This window comes from Anser brachyrhynchus, assembly GCF_964034855.1.
Source record: "Anser brachyrhynchus genome assembly, chromosome: 4".
NCBI lineage: Eukaryota > Metazoa > Chordata > Aves > Anseriformes > Anatidae > Anser > Anser brachyrhynchus.
This window is the reverse complement of record NC_137698.1, coordinates 22,581,110-22,594,337: the sequence shown is the minus strand read 5'-3', so window position 1 is coordinate 22,594,337 and position 13,228 is coordinate 22,581,110. Positions and strand designations below refer to the sequence as shown.

Sequence of the window (13,228 nt, the reverse complement as noted above, 5' to 3'; positions counted from 1 at the left end):
AAATACTACATGTTTTCCAGATGACATCAGGGTGTTTCGTTAGAAATATGTTTGTGTAGAATTTGTGTATGTTTTTATGCAAAGTGGATGGAATCCTCCCACATTACACTAAGGTCACAAGATCATCTCTGCGTCCATGACTAAACTGAGGAAATAGTTCGGGAGTTCTGCATTCATGCTTCCTTGGGGAAGAAACCTGTTAATAATATTTTAGCCATTTTGCTGCATGTAATAGCTGTATTTATTGACATCCAAAAAGACAGGGAGTTCCTCCTGAGACAGCAGAAGAGACTTTGTATTGTAAATCTGTTCTAACTTTCTAATCTCATGTGCAGACACATTCCCCTGTGTCTCATTTTTTCTGGGGCAATTTGGAAAATGATTTGTATCAGGCACGAAATTCCACATTCCCTGTACCAATGTCACGGCACAGAGCTGTCTGTTCCATGATCTTTCTTTTTTCTATTCCAGCCTGATGCTTACTATATTTTTAGGTAATATAAGAGGGGTTGTGTTGGGAGAAATGTGTTGGGCACAGGACATCAGGAAGGAACAGCAGCGTTTCTAAGTTCCTTTACTATTTTAAGTTCCTTCAGTATTTTTCCCTCCCTCAGAGACGTGTTGGTTTTTTAAACTCCAGTGTAATGCATATTGTTAGCTATGTTTCCTGAAGCCTGCAATAGGGTGTATGGAAAACTTCCCTTTAAAGCAGCAGCTGTGCTTTGCCAGGTTAAGCATCAGAGCAGCATTGCATTCTGTGTGCAATCTTTTTCTCGTCAGCACGGCTGAGCTGTGTGTTATTCATTAAGGGACTGATCCAAAGTTGTCTGAAGTCGAGTGAAAGTTTCCCATTGACTTTGTCGGTTTTGGCTCAAGCTCCAATTGCTGTTCTGTATCCTTTCGTTAGGAGGATTAAAATGTACTCTTTCATTAGTTAAGTGCAAACTGAATTTCAAATGAGTCAGAAGATATTGAAAGTAAAACTGTCAAATGATTGGTATTGATTCAGACACTGTTAAACAGGGGCAGTGCTAACACACAAGGGTTTATTCTGTTACAACTTGCTTATAGCCCCCATTGATGGTAATGGGAATTACAGTCATGTCCAGAAGGGAATGCGCCCTTTGTCAGTTCCCGATAAGCTTTAGATTAAGGAGACACAGCCCTGTCACAGTTCAAATACTTCCTGTGTGTGCAGGGGAAACTTTCTGTGTTGCCCAGTGTCCTTTCTTAGGGGTTCTTGGAATTGGACCTTTCAGAAAGAAACGTACCCAGAGCTGTTGTCTTGTCTTTGCTTATCTGACACAGGAGATGCCAGGAGGTTGTGCCAGGAGATTGCACACTTCTGTCAGAAGCGTGTGGCAAGAAAAATCAATACAGCTGTACAGAGCCCTGACTGGTGATAGAAATTGCCGGTGTTGTAACAAGGAAAGCATTGTGCAAAACTGGCAGAAAAATAAAACGTTTAAGAAATTGTATATATTTTTTTCGCACTAGTAGTATATAGATCAGAGGCTAAAGGGATAATCAGAATAGGATATAAAAAAATACCATGGTAACTTCTGTAAAGACTTACATTTTCACTGTAATTATTGAGGACAGTCACCTCAGTCTTTCTGAAGTAACACACCAGCTTTGCTTGATTTAGGAGTGTTACTACACTAACCATTTCATTCACCAGCTACTGTACCTGGTACCCAGATCAGAAGGCTATCTGGTTCTTACATTCCCAAGCCTTTATGGTTCACACAATGCTATGCAAAGTAGAAATGAGGCAGAGGGAGGGAACAGAGGAAGGATGAAGAAGGGCACTTGGTATTGTTTCTAGGAGTGTGCAGGCTGAGGTGATGAGGTGCGATGAGGTGTAAAATAAAATAACCCCAAATAAAATGCAACTGATACATTTGTAGAGCTGTTCTTTAGTAGATAAATATATTCATCTTGCTGAGTAAGTCGCTTACAAATGGCAATGCCTGTTAGCCAGTGCTCCTCAGTTTGGTTACGTTACTGCCCAAAAGGTACTGTTTTAAATATAAGACAATAATGGCAATGTGCAAGTTAGCTGGAAACTAACTTGACACCCTGGTGAGTACTGCTAAGTCCACAATCAAGCACATTTTCCTGCTCGTCTCGAAAACCACTTACCCGGCAAGTGTGCTTGCACACATACATATCCTTTCTCTCATTAGTTTTGTAGTTTATCGTTTCCAAATCATTAAGTCTATTAATAGTAATACAGTAATACAGAGCTTGTCTTTCTCTAAATGTAACCCAGATGCTGTGCCTAGAAAAGACATATTTTCTTGCCTTAATGGGACAGTGCTGTGACATGTCATCTACATCATGATTTGACGTAAATACGTCCATCGCAAGCTGTATGCAGTGCTCTGCTGAGAACAGCAAGATAGTGGGCCATCAGTGGGGCAAGCAGGTGTCACTTCCACCTTGCTTGTTAGCAGTGCCCACAGGAGATGAGCAGGCTGTGTGGCAGTAAGAAGTTTGCTGTCTGCATGCCCATTTGCTTTCTTTGGGCTCTGTGGGCACTTGGGGAAGGGAGCTGCAAGGGGAAGGTGGGCAAAGCAAACCTGCTGGTCACCCCAGGTATTTCCTATAGCTGCTCAGGTCTTGCTTCAGAAATTCTTCTTGTGCTAGTGGTGGTGTCATTTGCTCTTAACCTAATTCCTCTCAACTTGTATACTTGGCAACTCTCTTCCTGTCTCTGGAAAAAAAAAAGAAAAAAAAAAAAAAAAAGAAAGACCCCCTGTCTCCTGGGTCAGTGCTGTAATGACTAAGTTGTATCAAATTGCACCCTAACCTCTTTTTCATACTTGCCCGGTGGGCATTATGAGGCTTTGGTGCCCCTGCCCAGCTTCCCCCTCCCTGCCCGCAGGCCCAGGACCCCATTCCAGCCCAGCCAGGGCCCTGGGTCTCTTCCCCAGCAGTGTTGCAGGCCTGCCTGCCCTGGTCCTGTCCCCAGGCTCTTTGATTCCCCACACTGACCTCGGACATGGCTTATTCCCCTCTCCTGGCCAACACTCGCTGGCCCCCCTGCTGTCACCTCAGGGTCCTGCCTGCCAGCCTCTGCCTGTGGGACTGTGGCTGAGGTGACAGCCCAGCTGCTGGCATTTCTGGTACTCTCATGTGCTGAGATTTTCACATCTAGCTTGGGAGGCAGGCAGTAAAAGGCATGTATCTGCATACTCTGCTGAGCTTAAATGTTTGTTTCGGATCCTATTTGAATAAATATGTCTTGAAGAAAGCAAAAACTGGTAGACGAACTAGTCCAATGCATTCCATTTCATAACTGTGTAACCTTGCAGACTCTGCTCACACCATACTGCTATCCAATCTGTCGCTCTCTGCAAGCAGGGGCTTTAGCAAGAGCTATTCTTTGCATCCTTCAGACTCCTGAAATACGTAACATGTAAATGTCTTTATTATAAACAAATAACTGCTGTCCCAATTATTATTCCTTACAGACAGGGATCCCATTATAGAGGATCCCAACAGACCAGATTTTACCAATATGTTGTTATTACTGAAAATGAGATCACACAGCTATTCTGAGCGTTTTCTGTCTTAACATGCTATAACAACAGGTTTGGAAGATCATCTACTCTGTCAGAAAATTTACCAAAAAATTCTCTTTTCTGTAGAACGACAAAATTGAGAAATACTGATGGAATGGGTGAGAGATGGGCCATGAGTCTATCACATTTACGATCTAGAGATAGCTGGTATATTTAGAAGAAGATATATAGATTGTTCTGGAACTTATTCCATTTTCGTTATGCTGAAGCTGGAATGCTTTTTAGTCCCTAAGAAGAGAACCAATGTTTTATAATTCAATGTATCCACTATTAAAAAAGATAGTTATGATTGAAACATAAATTTTGGAAGTGTCCACAAAAATATATAGAAGTTGACCAATCCAGTATCAGTGAACTAAAAAGCAAGGTGGAAAGTATCTATGGAAGTGTAGCTGTCAGCAGTTTGTGATCATACCACCTGCATTTATTCAAACAAACACTGAATTTTTACAAATTCAATTGTTTTTGCAGAATGTTTTGTTTTCTCTTTTTTAAGAGGTTGAGAGTATCATACAAAGCACAATCCCAATCCTATAAACATTTCCCCATCTGTTAGTGGGTGTTTCTCAAATAAGGTTTAACTTTTAAAGCATAGTTTCTAGGGAATTGCTACCATTTGTCTGACTTGTCATGACATTTTAGTGATTGAGAGTTTTTGTTTTGGAGACAAATGAAAATCAACCAAGTAGAATCACTTTGCATATTCTTCTGAGTCACTGTGCCCTTTGCTGTGTGAGTGCAAACTAGTTTTTACTGTTATTTGCAGCCTCAGTACAATAAAGACTGCTGTTAGAAACAGGCTTTTGAACTTCCTTGATGCCAAGTGGTGAAATGGCTCAAATAACAACAAGCATTATGCAGAAATGTTGGCAGCACAGCTCCAAATGACCAGCATTGTTCTGCTAAAAATGTTCCCATGAAGTCTGTGAACTTGCCAGCTCCACATTGGATTTATTTTAACTGAAATAAATGTATGTACAAAGATCTTTTTTTTCCCCCCTCTTTCCAGTTTACGTATAATTGTAGCAGAGATGTTTGGACTTCTTATAACATGAAAGATTCTTCAGATTTCATGCATACGACATCATCTAATTCATAATGGAATTTGTTTGGCAATGCCTCACACATAACATCTTGCTTGACCTAAAAGAAAAAAAAAAAAAAAGAAGTATGCTGCCAACGTAATTATCCTTTATTTCCTGATGCAATAATTTTAAAAAGAGAGATGACATATTCTGTAAATTTTCTGTAGGGAAAATAATGATATCACCCACTTAAAATGAGATCCTCATTTGAATTTCTTATTAACTAATATCTCTACTTTAGGAGCAAAAATACTCTAATACACCTCTTCTGTTAATGCAAGTGGAACTATTATTGGGAAATACCCTTGCAACAAAGGTATAGGTAATACTTTGTGAATTTCAAGTTTTTAAATTTAATCAAGTTTGCCTTCTTTTTTTTTTATTTCCTTCATTAGCTTTCCTCAACACACTAAAGATTATGTTCATGTTATTTAGAAGTATGTAACCATGTTCCAACACTTTTGCAAAAATGAGATTTACTTCCTTCTGTGCTCCTTGATTAATGGACTAGAAAGCAAACATGGTTTCTGCAGTGATGACAAAACATTTAATGCTTGCAGAAAGATTATTGCCTAGTTTTCAATATTTTCAAAGAAAATTTGACTTCATAGATTCAAATAAGAAAAGATAATAGAAAACCTCATGAGATTATCAAAAGCTATAAAATATCAGTTAGAAAATAAGCTGCTCAGCAGAAATGATTTTGAAAACATTCTCCTCATATACCAAATATGTGTATTTAAAATAATAATAAAATATGTAGGAGGATAAAAAGGAAAATAGTCATTTGATATAAAAGTACAATTCTTAAGCTTTTTTATATATTCATCAGTTTACTTTGAATTTATGCCAAATGTTAAAAGTATAATTTTTAGGAAATCTTTAAGCATCTAACACTTGCTGAAAGTGCCTAACATTTGCAGAAAACAAATGAGAAAAAGTAGGTCCTCATTTCCTACAGGACTTATGAAAATTGACAGGTAGGTTCCTGAGTTAGCCTGGCACGCTAAAGGCATTGGTTCTAAAATCAGGTCCAAGGAGACCAGTCCTAACGTGAGGTGGGTTAAGCACAAGTTATGCTCTTGATAGAATCAAGAGTTAGGTATTTCCTAAATCACTTTTCCATTGCAAGAAAATTAAACAGTTCCACATACTGATAACTCATTTTATATTATTTTTATATGATAACTAATCAGTCTTATTCAAATTTATTTGTATAAAGGAAACACACAGTCAAGGCAAGGTATTGGAAAGAAAAGCTAGTGACCTTTTTCTCCTTCACTAGGACAACTATTTGTCCCTGCTTTCTAATCCCACGATTTCAAAAAATTGTGTTAGACAAGGAGCAGAGCAGGCTTTCAGAGTGTCACCAGTAGTCTGTCTGTTATACAAGCATGAAGTGATCAGATAAATGCATCTTCTGGAAGGGACCAAGAAGCAAGAAGCAAATTTAACAGCCAAATGGCAGAGATCTCACAAGCTAGGTCAACAAGTGATCTACTGAGCAGCTTGTCTTAACAGTCCAAATAATACAAGTAGAATTTTAGGACTCTTTTTCAGGTGGATGATAGAAATCCAAAACCTTCCTTTTTCTTTTCATGTTACTAAAATCCCCCAAAGTGAAGTTATTTTCTCTTGAGAGAAATCAACTGATATGCTGTATCCAGTGGAAAAAAAAAAAAAAAAAGAAAGGAAAAAAAAAAAGCTTGTTCACAACCAGTGCTTAGGGGTTTGCTTATAGGTGTCATTGTGTCTCACATCCCTGCTGTGAAAATCAGCTTGCATTTGAATGTGCATCTTGACCCATAAATGTCACCCTGGTCCACTGAGCATCTTGACTTCAACATTTCCTGTTGTAAAATGGACAATGGGATAACACTTCTCTTTCTGAAGAAGGACCTGTGACAATGTGTGCATGTGTGCAGTCAGGAGAAACTGCGGCACTCGGGATTTAAAAGCATGTCATCAGCCACTGAGCGGGAGATCACAGGAGAACGAAGTTGCTGGACAGTTTTTGAAAAACACAAGGATTATCATTTCTGTTTCCAAGCCACTTCTCCTTTTCACAGCACTGAATCCTTCTTGGCCTCTCTCCGTCAATGGCTCAATGATGTGCCCCATAGCAGAGTACATCCAGCTGTGTGGTAGGTCAAGCTGCCTTTGAACAATGAAAGAAGAATGCTCCCACTCCTGTGCACACGTTGTTTATGTTGTTAGCCATTTCTTAATTGCATGCATTTTCCAGCATAAACCATCTTAACGTTTTGTGAAGAAACTGATATTTGCGGGAGGTGAAAGCAAAAGAACGTGAAGCAAAAAGGTTGTGATTGAACACATAGCCAGATCTTTAACTTAAAAATTGGTGGTGTCCCATGTGTGTAAAAGTAAGGTTTTGCTTCTGGTATTCCACTGGATTGGAGCCTAAAAAAAAATCATGGCAGAAAGGTATATTTGCCATGCTTTTCCCACCAAGTGGTCTTATATATATATATATATTTTATTTTTTTTTTTTTTACTTAGGAATATCATGAAGTGTTCGTGTAGAACGATACAAGGAGTTGCAGATTTACCATCTCTTGATGATTGTATAACAGGTGCATTTTCTTTAAGGAAAATTACACTTCTACTTGTAATTCCTTGCCTTTTCTATTCCAGAGGATATTTTCAAGACAAGTTATGTTCTTTAGGACATTGCATTCATCACCAGAAATAAGCACGCTTTTATCAAATTGCTAACCTCAATCTTGCAATTTCAAGCCAAAGTGCACAATTGTGTTATTGTAGGAGACACAGCTTCTTGAATACCTACTTGGAATTTAGAACTTCTAAATTAAAAAAAAAATATTAGATGTTTATAGTAGTATTTGTACACACTCCTGCAGACCTGGGCAGAGAACACTGGTGGTAGACGTTTTCCTGAGTATACCTTAAGAACCCACAGTTGGCTGTGACTTTAATTTTAAGGTTAAATTATGCAAAAAAAAAGGCTGTTGTCCCTTTGAGATGATTTACCACCATTTAGCAGTCATTTCTATATTTCTGCTTCTCAAATACCATTTTTTACCCCATTTCATCAAAAAGATTATAGATCATACTCTTTACATCCAAGAACAATCAAGAAGCTAAAAATGTGTGGGTTTTTTTTGTTTGTTTGTGTGTTTTTCTTTTCAAAGATGGGACAGAAGATGTAATTTTAAAAATACTGTAAGGGTGTTGACATATTTTCCACCTGTCTGCAGATTTATAGATATCAACTTGAATATTATTTATTTTCTTGCACTAAAAAGATAGTTTCTATGATTTCAGGAGTGATCTTTTTGCAATGATCAATATCATTAACTTCAGAGGACTCTAATATGAGCATAGGGAAAACCTTTATTATGAAAAAGTGCATCATAACTACAAATTCTGTCTCAAATGTGTGTAATGGGACAGCAAGATTAGAGTCTTCGTGTAACATACAAGAACTGGATGGAAGCCCTAATATATAAGTCATCTCTTCTCATAACCTGAAATTTGAAGATTAACACTAGCAAATTATACTCTGAGACTTTTCCACAGATAGTCATTATCAGAAGCAGTATTGAAGGGTTTGATAGATCTCATTAAAACACTTTGATGTATCTGTTCCTTGTATTCAAAAGGTTAGGAGACAGTTAGTTCAATGCAGATAGAACAGGGTGTCAGGGAAAAAATGGTATTGGTTATGGCTGGTTAGAAAAAATCACGTATTCGCTAGGGGAAGCAGAAAGATGTGATGGAACTGTATGCAAGGTTTTCAATAACTGTTCCTAAGAATATTTGTATAACGTGTACGAGTATATGTGGCGATATGCATGTGCATTCAACAAAATTTGAATGCTCATTAAAAGAATATTACTCATTTAAAATCAGAGATATTAATCAGAAAAAGGAAGTCAAAATATCTCTGAAGGAGAAAGGAAATAATTTCCCAGTCAATCACAGAACAGCACTAACATGAATCATCAAAAGGTACTAGATATGGTGATTCATACGCTGTATAAAAAACAGCCTTTTGTGGATTGACAGTTATAGGAATGAGTGATAAAATTATTCAGCATGGTATAGTGTCTTTTTACCAGTAGTTGTTTTGCATCTGATTACTTTTAAGAACTTAATTAAAGAGGCAACAGAGGACTGTAGGCATTTTTGTTAATTGTAACAGTTCTGTACTTATTAAATCCTTTCAAAAGAAATTATATCATCTGCTCATTCTTTTAAATTCTGTTAATAGCATAAAAGCTATACACTACTAGCTGCAAGTTTTCTTTCTTTTTGCTTATAGACTAGGTACTTCCTAAATGCAATCACTGTAATACTGAATCTGAAAAACAGATGCCAAATTGTACAAGAAAATATTGTATTTGTCACAATTTTTATCCACAATTAAATGTAAAGCTCCTTTTTAATACTGAACACAAATGCAAGTCTCCAGAACTGTACAGCTTATTATTAAGCTACAGTGTGCCTACAGTGGTGTCTTAAAAATATACCAATATTTATGCAGCAGTTAACTAGTTTGAAAACGATGCTTTGTAAATTTGTATTGAGTCCTAAGAGGGTGAAGGTGTTTCCTAAACACTACTGTTACTATTCTATTTTTTTTAAATATTACTTGCACTTTTATTTTTCCTTCTTGATGTGATAGGATAATTTCTTCCTTTTAGATATAATATTACAGGAGGTTATTTATAACCAATATGTTGTCTATCAGAGTAACAGCCTTCAGATCCATTGTAGCTTTGGAACAATAAATAGGAATAGTGCACTTTTAAAAATACATCTACATGCACATTTTATGTGCAATTAAGCATACTTATTACTCCAAGCTCAATTCATTCTCTTTAAAGTTTTACTTCAAAACAACTTCATTGTTTTAAGTGACTATATTAAAGCTTTTTAGTGTTTCCTGCAATCTCCCAAAGCAGAAATAAAATCAGTTTTAATTTATTTTATTTGCTAACACTGTGGATATAATTATTGCTGCAGAGTCTTTTTAATTGTTTTCAACTAGGTGCTTGTCTTTAAGTTGCAATAGACTTCTAATTCTACATTGTTGATATTCCCATGTTAATTTTGACAAAGCATCATAAATCCAGCTATTTAGGCTTATTGAATTTTGAAATGAGGTGATTAGTTGGAGCATGGATGAATGAACTGAAGCAAAGCAAAATGAATTTTATGATTTACTGTCATTTACAAGTTCCTTTGGAACCATTATGCGCAAATGGTAAAATGTATTAAGAGGTAAGATATCACAGTTACAATCAAGAATGCAAAATTTTCTCAAATAAAAGTATTCAGACCGTCCTTCAAAAAGCGTAATTGTTGAATAAGTGTTTATTATACGCAGTTAGTTTTTATTATAAATCAAGCTTTTCAACTCTAACATTTCTGTATGCAAAGAAGTCTATCGGAATAGATGTTCAGTAGCATGTTAAAGTTCCAAGACTGTTATCGTTCTAATTTGCTTTGACATATTCATATACTTCAAAAGAGGCATATTTAAGAATAAATGGTCCATTTTAAGTTTTTACTTTTAATGGCTATCAGTTAAGGTAACAACAAAATATTATGATGTGTGCCTTCATATCTGGTCATTGGCATTCCTAGTGCTCTGGTAGTTTTAGTTACTAGGTTCGAAAGAAGGGGGTTTGAATAATTTTACCTGTGTAGTAGAAAATGCTAATACTTGTGCAAGTATGAAATAAATCATGGATGTGTTTTGCTTTGATTTCCAATTAAATAAAGACTTAAATTATTTGAAAAGAGAGAGAGGAAACATAGATGTATATTCAGGAATTAAAGTTTCAAAGTCAAGAGAGCTTGAACTCCTTAGCTGCTTTGTAGGTGCGTACTTTCAATTTTAATTTAAGGCACAGTCTGAATATATAAAGAGTTTTGAGTGATAAGTGCCCCAAGAGCTGTTTCTCTCCATTTGAATTACAGCTCAGAGACCAAAACTTCCCCTGAAACTTGAATGAATTGCTGGAGGCCTCTAGACAGGCAGGTTATGAGAACCCCATGCAGCGGTTCTGCTGTGCTGGTGACTGCGTCTGGGGCAGTAAAACAGAAAGCCGGGCTCTGCCGGTTCTTCTGATTACTTGGGTTCCTGTCTACCCTAAGGTGGGAAATGCAAGAGTTGCATGCTTTATTCCTTCTCTGAACCTTTGGCCAACATCAAAGTTTGGGTAAATCATTCAAAACTTTCAGCCCTCCTTTTTTTCCTACAAGCAAAACAAGCTTATATAAAAATTTTATAGGAAATCTTTTAATCTCCTTAAAAAGTAAATAGTAAAAACCTCAGAACCTTACTGTGCAACAGTTGCTAATGAGTTTCCCCAGACATTTTACAAGCACTTATTAGAAGTCTATTTTTTTAATGTTTTTATTGTGTAGAAGTCCCGTATAACCATTTGACTTTTCACAGGTTAATAAAAAAGATTTATTCTTACTTACAGCAAACTTGGTACTTATAGATAGATATAAAAGTTTTTGTACAAAGGTAAAATTTTGTTATTGAGCAGTATGGTTTTGAGGAAAAAGGATTAATTTTGCACTTGCTGTAAGTAATGTGTCTAATTCTAATTTTTTGTACTTGCTTTGTTTAGCACTGTGTAATATTGTCTCGATATGTCAGCTATACAGTAGTAAATGCCGAATGGATGCAGAGCAAACACTGGAAGTAGAACGTTCAAGGTCTTACATGGCTTTCTGGTGTGAAGGATAATTATAATGTGGTCTTCCTACCTACAAACCATAACATAGGTGCTTTTAGTTCTTTTCTCTGCTACTGAAAGCAGACTGGAGCAGGTTCTTGACAGAATTGTGATATAAATACAGTGACTGTTCTACAGAATGGCTCCATCTCTTATCCTTGAGATTAATGGAAACAAATTCTTGCGATCTGTCTGGGAGGGATCGCTACTCCAGCCTCAGATCTGTGCTTTTCACATATGCTATTTAATTAATGCTGCTGTATGTATTATTGGGTAGGAATCTGTGCCACCCCCACTCCCATCCTGGCAATTTGAGGAGACATTACAGACAATGGCAGGGTTATTCCTCTTCGCAAAGGAGAGAGGAATCATGAGAGTATAGAACAAATAAGGTATGTGGTTTTCTGTATTTCAGGACATTTTATTGGACATACTTTTTTTTTTTTTTTTACTTTTTTTTTCTTCTGGCTTTATCCTGATTTTTATGTATGATATAATGAACTTGACTGAAATTGCAGTGTACTACATAAATTTATATGGATGCTGGTAGAGAAAACCCACAAGTATATATGCACCTACACAGCCAACAATGCTCTGTTGAAAATGGTTGCTTGCATACTTTGCATTCTTCCACTTGTTGTGTTATGTCTTCACAGAGTTTTACATTTAGTAAAGAATTGTGGCAGGATAGTTAATTTTGTCAGTTTAAGAAAGGTGAATCTCAGTGAAAGCACAGAAATCTTTGCCTGATGAAATGATCAAATATAGTTCCCACAGGGAATAAAAATGTATTAACAGGTGTGAAAACCATTGTGAATAATCTTGAAACTGTTGTGGGTTTTTTTATTTTTATTGTTCTCCTCATGTCTCTCTTACTGTTTTTTTTCAGTCATCTGTAACTTCAAGGGGTGATTTCAAGCTTCCATTCCCAGTTTTATTTGGTCACAGTTGCCTATGCAGATGCTAATGAGTGCCAGTACTGTAACAGAGAAAATATTTAACCCTGCTAAGTGGCTTTATTTTGCAGATATTTACCTTGAGGCTTAGCTCGTATTTACACTGTGTTGCTACAAGCAGCCTGATGCTAGTTCTGTGACAATACAGTTACTTTAAAAACTTGAGGGCTTACAACAACATCAGACGTCCTCAGAGGAAAGTGCAGGCTGTGGAGCCCCTCTGCTGTGTGGGGATGTGAAGGAGATGCAGATATTGCAGCTGCTGAGCAGTGATGCCATGACAAGTCAGCGAGTCAGGTGCATGATTCGGTTCCTTCAAAGCTGGACAATTGGGCTTGCCCAAATTTAGACTCTTAATTATATATGCATGAGGAAAACATTTTCTACTAAGATTTCTGGGGCTGTATTTTAAAAACCTTGACAGAAAACGTGGCATCTTTTGTTTTTTTACTCAACCTTTGTTTCAGGGGCGAAAACTGTATCATTATATTTAATTGGCTACCTGCAGTTCATTAGTGGCAGCATCATTAAGTAATACTGGAACATTTGTAGTGGCTAATCTTTCAGGCTTTTAGCATTCACGTTGACCTCGTTAAAAGTAACAAAGGTCAGGCTTCAGTTCAACAGAGTCACCCATTCACCAAGGAGACTAGCATAGCAAAGTAATCTGTGCGTCACTTTTCATTAATCATGCTACTTTCCTCTTCGTGAAATTCCAGCAGATAATTGTAACTAAATGCGATTTGCAACACCCTGTGCTGTGGTTGAAGGACCAGAAATAGGCAAACGGATAAAAACATTGTTTAGCTTGCAGGCAGCAAGTGTTTGCTATTCAAAGGTACATCATGCATAAACAT

General features: G+C 36.9%; 1 protein-coding gene across 1 annotated transcript in view; it reads left to right on the top strand.

Annotated features, from left to right (window-relative positions):
• The window catches only part of LOC308194612 (uncharacterized protein), a 975,354-nt gene that overhangs the window by 772,932 nt on the left and 189,194 nt on the right, over positions 1-13,228 (top strand). The gene's annotated exons all lie outside the window — the stretch shown is intronic.